The sequence below is a fragment of the Vulpes lagopus genome, chromosome 12 (genome assembly GCF_018345385.1).
Source record: "Vulpes lagopus strain Blue_001 chromosome 12, ASM1834538v1, whole genome shotgun sequence".
Taxonomy (NCBI): domain Eukaryota; kingdom Metazoa; phylum Chordata; class Mammalia; order Carnivora; family Canidae; genus Vulpes; species Vulpes lagopus.
Window position 1 is genome coordinate 73,429,504 of NC_054835.1, and position 6,330 is coordinate 73,435,833.

Sequence of the window (6,330 nt, forward strand, 5' to 3'; positions counted from 1 at the left end):
AAATTGTAATACCTTTAACTTCTAGTCCTCTCTTCTTTAATTTTGCTCTCTTTTTACCTTTATCTTTATGCCTTTCTCCAATATAAATTGGAGATGCAAAGGCAGAGATTTCCATCAGAATTTTTCACTAATGTATCTTCTATAATATTACCAAATCAATTAATTCAAGTATAAATTTCTGTAATCTATACACATATACAACATAGATGCACATGCATAGACTCTCAAACTAAGTTATTATAAAGACTAAACAAATAAAAAACAGTCACTTTTCTTTTTTTTTTTTTTTAATTTTTATTTATTTATGATAGTCACAGAGAGAGAGAGAGAGGCAGAGACATAGGCAGAGGGAGAAGCAGGCTCCATGCACCGGGAGCCTGATGTGGGATTCGATCCCGGGTCTCCAGGATCGCGCCCTGGGCCAAAGGCAAGCGCCAAACCACTGCGCCACCCAGGGATCCCAACAGTCACTTTTCTTAATCCTAATTGTGTTTTTGCTCATGTACAACTGTGATAATTTAAAATAATTTAAAATTATTCTTTATAAAAAAGATTTTATTTATTCACGAGAGACAGAGAGAGAGGCAGAGACACAGGCAGAGGGAGAAGCAGGCTCCCTGCAGGGAGCCCCATGAAGGACTTGATCCCAGAACCCCAGGATCATGACCTGAGCCAAAGGAAGACACTCAACCACTGAGCTACCCAGGTGCCCCTAAAATTAAAATTTTTCTGAAGCTTAAAAATAAACATCCACCAATTTTTAGCAAATATGACTGACATTTGTGGAAGTGATTGGACAAAATGCATTTAAAAACAGTTGAACCTTTGACAAATACATGAGTTTCTGGAGCATCAGAAAGAATTGTCAGTAGAAATAGGGGTACTTGGGACGCCTGGGTGGCTCAGCTGTTGAGCGTCTGCCTTTGGCCCAGGGCGAGATCCCGGAGACCCGGGATCGAGTTCCACGTCAGGATCCCTGCATGGAGCCTGCTTCTCCCTCTGCCTGTTTTCTGCCTCTCTCTGTCTGTCTCTCTCTCCCTTTCTGTGTGCGTTTCTCTCATGAATAAATAAATAAAATCTGAAAATTAATTAATTAATTAATTAACTTGTCATTGACATAATAATGAAATTCAGTTATGAATGACCGATTCTGAACTGTCTAGGAATTTGTGTTGTAATATTGCAACCAAAAATTAGTCACAAGTTCAACAGTACATGGTATAAATCAAGATAAATTGGGTTGTGTGGTGGTTTCAAACACACATTTACCAGCTACTGAACTTGTTCACAGCTTATTTTTATTTAGGTTACGTATCTACTATGGGGCAGGAAGGGCAAGAGCTTCTCTTCTCATTGTAGTTCCTTCAGGTTGTAGAGTGAGAGTATTCATATCAATATATGCTTTCAAAACTGGGCAGAGGGGAGGGGGTGGTAAAGTACAATTAATTTTTGAAAGTTTCTGTGCACAATTGACACTCATTTCATTAACCTGAGCAAAATGGTAGAGACATGTCTAATTTCAAAGAGGATATAAAAATGCAATAGTATCCTATGCTTCGATGGAAGTAGACAAGAAGTAGAACTGAAATATGGGACTCCCTACTCAGGCGGGAGTCTGCTTTTCCCTCTCCCTCCTCCTGCCACCCCCCCCACACTTGTGCTTCTGTCAAATAAATAAATAAAATAATTTTAAAAATGTGTCATGAAATTTTGCAGTAGATACCTCTAATGAAAGTAAAGTTATGGGCAAATTATCAACGAAAAAGCAATTTTTTGACAGATCACTAGAAAACCCCACTGATCAAATACCACAACAAACACACTGGTAGATAATAATATTGATGATAAAGTTTAGGGATCTTGCTGCAGCAAGGGAGGGTACAGCAGGGAACAAGCATGGGACATGATGATGAGGGAGGGAGAGGTGGAGGGGCTTGTAGGCTTCCAATGGTTGTGTGCTGGTGCTGGAAATTATGAGAAGTTTTTAAGGCAGCAACAGCTACTTGATTGCACAGTGTCCAGAAGTGGGAGGAATTCTATGATTAAATGCATGACTAGGGTTGTCCTTGCTGAGGGGGCCGCTGTCATCGCTGTTAGCAATGTGGCTGTGTTGCCATCTTGCCTGTGTCATAGTTCAATCCGGCTCACAGAATGGTATGGTTTGATCCCTTCCTGTATTCCATAAGCATTATTTATATGTGGTTGGGAACATCGTACCCAGGTTGCCAGCAGAGCTAGAAGAAGCATTTCTGCTTTTCACAGAAAGTAGTTTGGAATTTATTATTTTTCATACAACTTTATCATCATTACAGCAAAAAAAAAAAAAAAGTTTAACAAAATGCTAATGGATGGAAGTGGGCAAATGTCCTCCTAGGTGCAGTATTTTCACTGTGTCTTCAGTTCATTGGTTAGGTTAGTAATAAATAATGAAAAGAAATATAGATTTGAACCAGACAAGTGAAGGCTGATAAAAATGCACTAACCTAACAACCAAGGACAGTTATGGACTTGATACAAAGGAATTATACAAATTTAGCAACTATATAAACACTTTTTCTTCACATTCTCTATTGCAAAACATGAACCTTATCTACAGATTCATGATTCAGTCAAGTGATTTGCTGATATTTAAGCTGAAAAGTATTTCCAAATGCTAATGTTAAGCAATTCCAAGTCACTTCTTTAAAATAATATTAGCAACAGAAATTCCATGTAAGAATTGTATTATTTTACCTTTTGACTACTTTCATCCATTTCTGCTACCTCCTACCCCTAGTCTTTGACAACTATCAATCTGTTCTCTTATCCATGAGTTCATGTTTTTTTTAAGATAAAAGATTACAATTTCCTCTTACAAGATAAATAGGTTCTGGAGATGTAATATGCAACATGGTGGCTATAGTTAATATTGTATTGTATATTTGAAAATTGTTAGGAGAGTAGATCTTAAGTTTTCTCATTAAAAGGAAAAACATTTTGTAACTATGTGAGGTGATTGTAAATTAAACTTATTGTGGCAATCATTTTACAATATATACATATACCTATCATTATGTTGTATACTTTGGACTAACAATATTATATGTAATTATATCTCAATAAAACTGGAAAGATATTTTTTAAAAGAAGTTTCTGTTTTGTGACAATGCATAATGTTTGTTTGTTTAATTCTCATTAGGTACAAGCAACATTTCCCTATGTCTAAACCCACTTGAGTACCTTAAAAATAAACACAAATACACATATACAGATATACATACTCACAATGTTATTATAAAGATCAAGTTATTTACAAAGAAAATCATATACTAAGAGTAAGAAATATATTAATAATGGAAATGTTTATAATATTTGGGTTGCAGTAATCCAGTACTATCATATACATTATTTACATGTGAATAAAAAAATTGATGTTTGCATCTTTTGTGAAATAAAATAGGCTAAACTACAACTTTTTAAAAAATTGTTTCAAGTTAAAAAGGACATGCATAAATAATAAGCTGAAAAGATAGGAGAGTGATATAGTTCAGAGAACAATATAAGGAGAGATTTAAGGCAGTTGAATAGTTTCCCTTGGGTGCACTAAAAACCCAAAGGAGAGAAAAGTAAGCATTTGAAAGAAAGAGGACACAAGAGTTGGAATTTCAGAAGGGTTTGCTTTAATTAAAATAGATAGGGAGAGGGACACCTGGGTGCCTCAGTGGTTGAGCATCTGCCTTTGGCTCAGGTCATGATCCTGGAGTCCTGGGGTCCCATATCAGGCTCCTCACAGGGAATCTGCCTATGTCTCTGCCTCTCTCCATGCATCTCCCATGAATTAATAAAATCTTAAAAAAAAAAAAAAGAAAAGAAAGATAAGGAGTGATGTTAGAGAGGAGACACGTAGCAATATTGTGGCAGGCTGAAAAATGACCCCATTCAGCCACTTCTGAAGAGCAGCAGCCATGGCTCTGTGCTAGCTCATGGCCTTCGACTTCAACAAGGGCCACAAGGTGACTAAGAACATAAGGAATCTGGGACACAGCCACGGGAGCGGCTCACTAATCATCAAATTCCCTTGGGACAGGATCCCAGAGGTGTGCAGCTCGGCCACCTATGAGTTGTGTGCATGTAGCTATTCATGATCTCTAAGGACAAGCAAGTCCTCAAGTTCATTAAGAAACAGGTACGGATGCACATCTGTGCCAAGAGGAAGAGAGAAGAGCTGAACGACATCCTGGCAGCCATAAGAAAAGCATCAGCCAAGAAGAACTGAATCCCCTCCTGTACATAGTAAAATCTTTTTTGGAAAAAATAAAATAAAATTAATTAATTAATAATTGATATTTGCAGATGTAATTAATTAACGATCTTGAGACAAGGAAATCAACCTGGATTATAAATGTGGATTCTAAATCCATTTTTTTTTAAGATTTTATTTATGTATTTATTCATGAGAGACACAGAGAGAGAGAGGCAGAGACATAGGCAGAGGGAGAAGCAGGCTCCAGGCAGGGAGCCCAATGTGGGACTTGATCCCGGGACTCCAGGATCAGGCCCTGGGTGGAAGGCAGCACTAAACCACTGAGCCACCTGGGATGCCCCTAAATCCCTTTGTGTCTTTTTACCAGGGAATTACAGGAAGATTTCATATCACACCAGACTCTGGACGCTACCCCCCACCGCCCCCCCACCTCCCCCCACCCCCCCCACCCCACACACACTCAGGAGATGTGATATGAAATGGAGTAAAGAAAGGTTTTGAGATGCTGGCCTCAAAGTTTGGAGTGTGTGGCACAACAAGACCATGAATGCCAACAGCCACCAGAAGCTTGCAAGAGGCTAGGGGTGGATTCTCCCGTACAGCCTCCAGAGGGAGCCCTGTGGACACCTTGCTATTAGCCCAGTGACAAGGATTTCGGAATTCTGGCCTCAAAACTGTAAAAGAATACCTTTCTCTTGTTAAGTCCTCAATTTATGTTAATTTGTAATAGCAGCCACAGGCAACTAATACAAGCATCATACATAAAATAAGTCTTAACTCCACATAGATCCTAATTATTAGAATAGGCTATAAAAATTATGAGAAACCTGCTATTTTGACCTTGCCATTCTAATACAAGCTCAGAGCCTTCTACTAACGTTGCCATAGCAAGCAAACCAGTGTGGATCCTTTACAGAGATGAGGTTTTTGACAGGCAGGGTTTATTTTTTGTAAATCAATGAAAATCTAACTATAATATTTCTGGAAAAAATAGAGTAACTATTTATAGAAAGTGTCATTAATTGTTTCCAATTTGAGAAAAATTTTGATTTTCCCACAGAAGTTAATCTGAGTGATAGCTGTCTTCATATCAATTAAAAACTAGTTAAACCTCTGGAAAGTAGACTGCATAATTATAATACTCTTATTGAAAACAACATAATTTACAAAAAGGAGGTTATCAAACAAAAAACAAAAAACCCTCATCTATGCTTAAATGCTAGGAAATGGTCATAACCTCATACTACAAACTTAGCTATCTGCCAGATAAACCACTATTTAATACCAATTAAAGAGGATGCCTGACAACTGAGTTGACAAGAGTACCATTTAATGATACAAGTAGCTAGAGGGAGAAGTAGGCTTCAAGCTTAATGTAAAAAAGTAATTTCATAAGGATAATTACATCTCAAAATTAACGTGTAAAGTGGGCAATTTACTATATAACTAAGCAGTTCAGTCAAATACACCTTTAGGATACATTGGTATGTGGTTATAAGTTGTCCAGGACTAGGAAGAGAGTATATATAAAGAGAAGGGGGTCTCCTGAGAAGGCCTCCTGAGAAGGCATTGTGTCACCATTTAATATGGAGAATTAGGTTTGTGTAGAATTGACCTCATACAAACAAAAGAAGAAAGGGATAAATGCAAATAAAAAGCACTAAAAGGAAAGAAAATATAAATATCATGCAAAAAAAATCAATAAACAAAGAAAAATTGGGAAGAAAAGATTTAGTAAAGAGTAGCATTCATACTTTAAATTATGAACAACAAAAACAAAACAAAGCAAAATAAAAAGCATCCAGGAACTCACAAAAAAATAAATAAAAACTTTTAAAAAGATAAGGCAGTGGAATATGGTCATAATTGAGCCAGGCCAACCAAGGAAATAAATTAAGGAGAAATAACACAATTGGATACAATCAAGTGTAAATGAAGTAGAAAAGGGATAATCAATAGTGTAGAAAGACAAATCAGTTTTAGGGAAGACAGGCTTAAGAAAATCATGTATGATGTGAAAGTAAAGGGCAAAGAAAGCCAGTTGGTTTATGTAAATAACATGATAATTAAGGACAAGGGAGATCTGA

General features: G+C 37.0%; 1 pseudogene; it reads left to right on the forward strand.

Annotated features, from left to right (window-relative positions):
* Positions 1-3,944: 3,944 nt before the first annotated feature.
* LOC121472699 lies at positions 3,945-4,255 on the forward strand (annotated as a pseudogene).
* Positions 4,256-6,330: the final 2,075 nt, after the last annotated feature.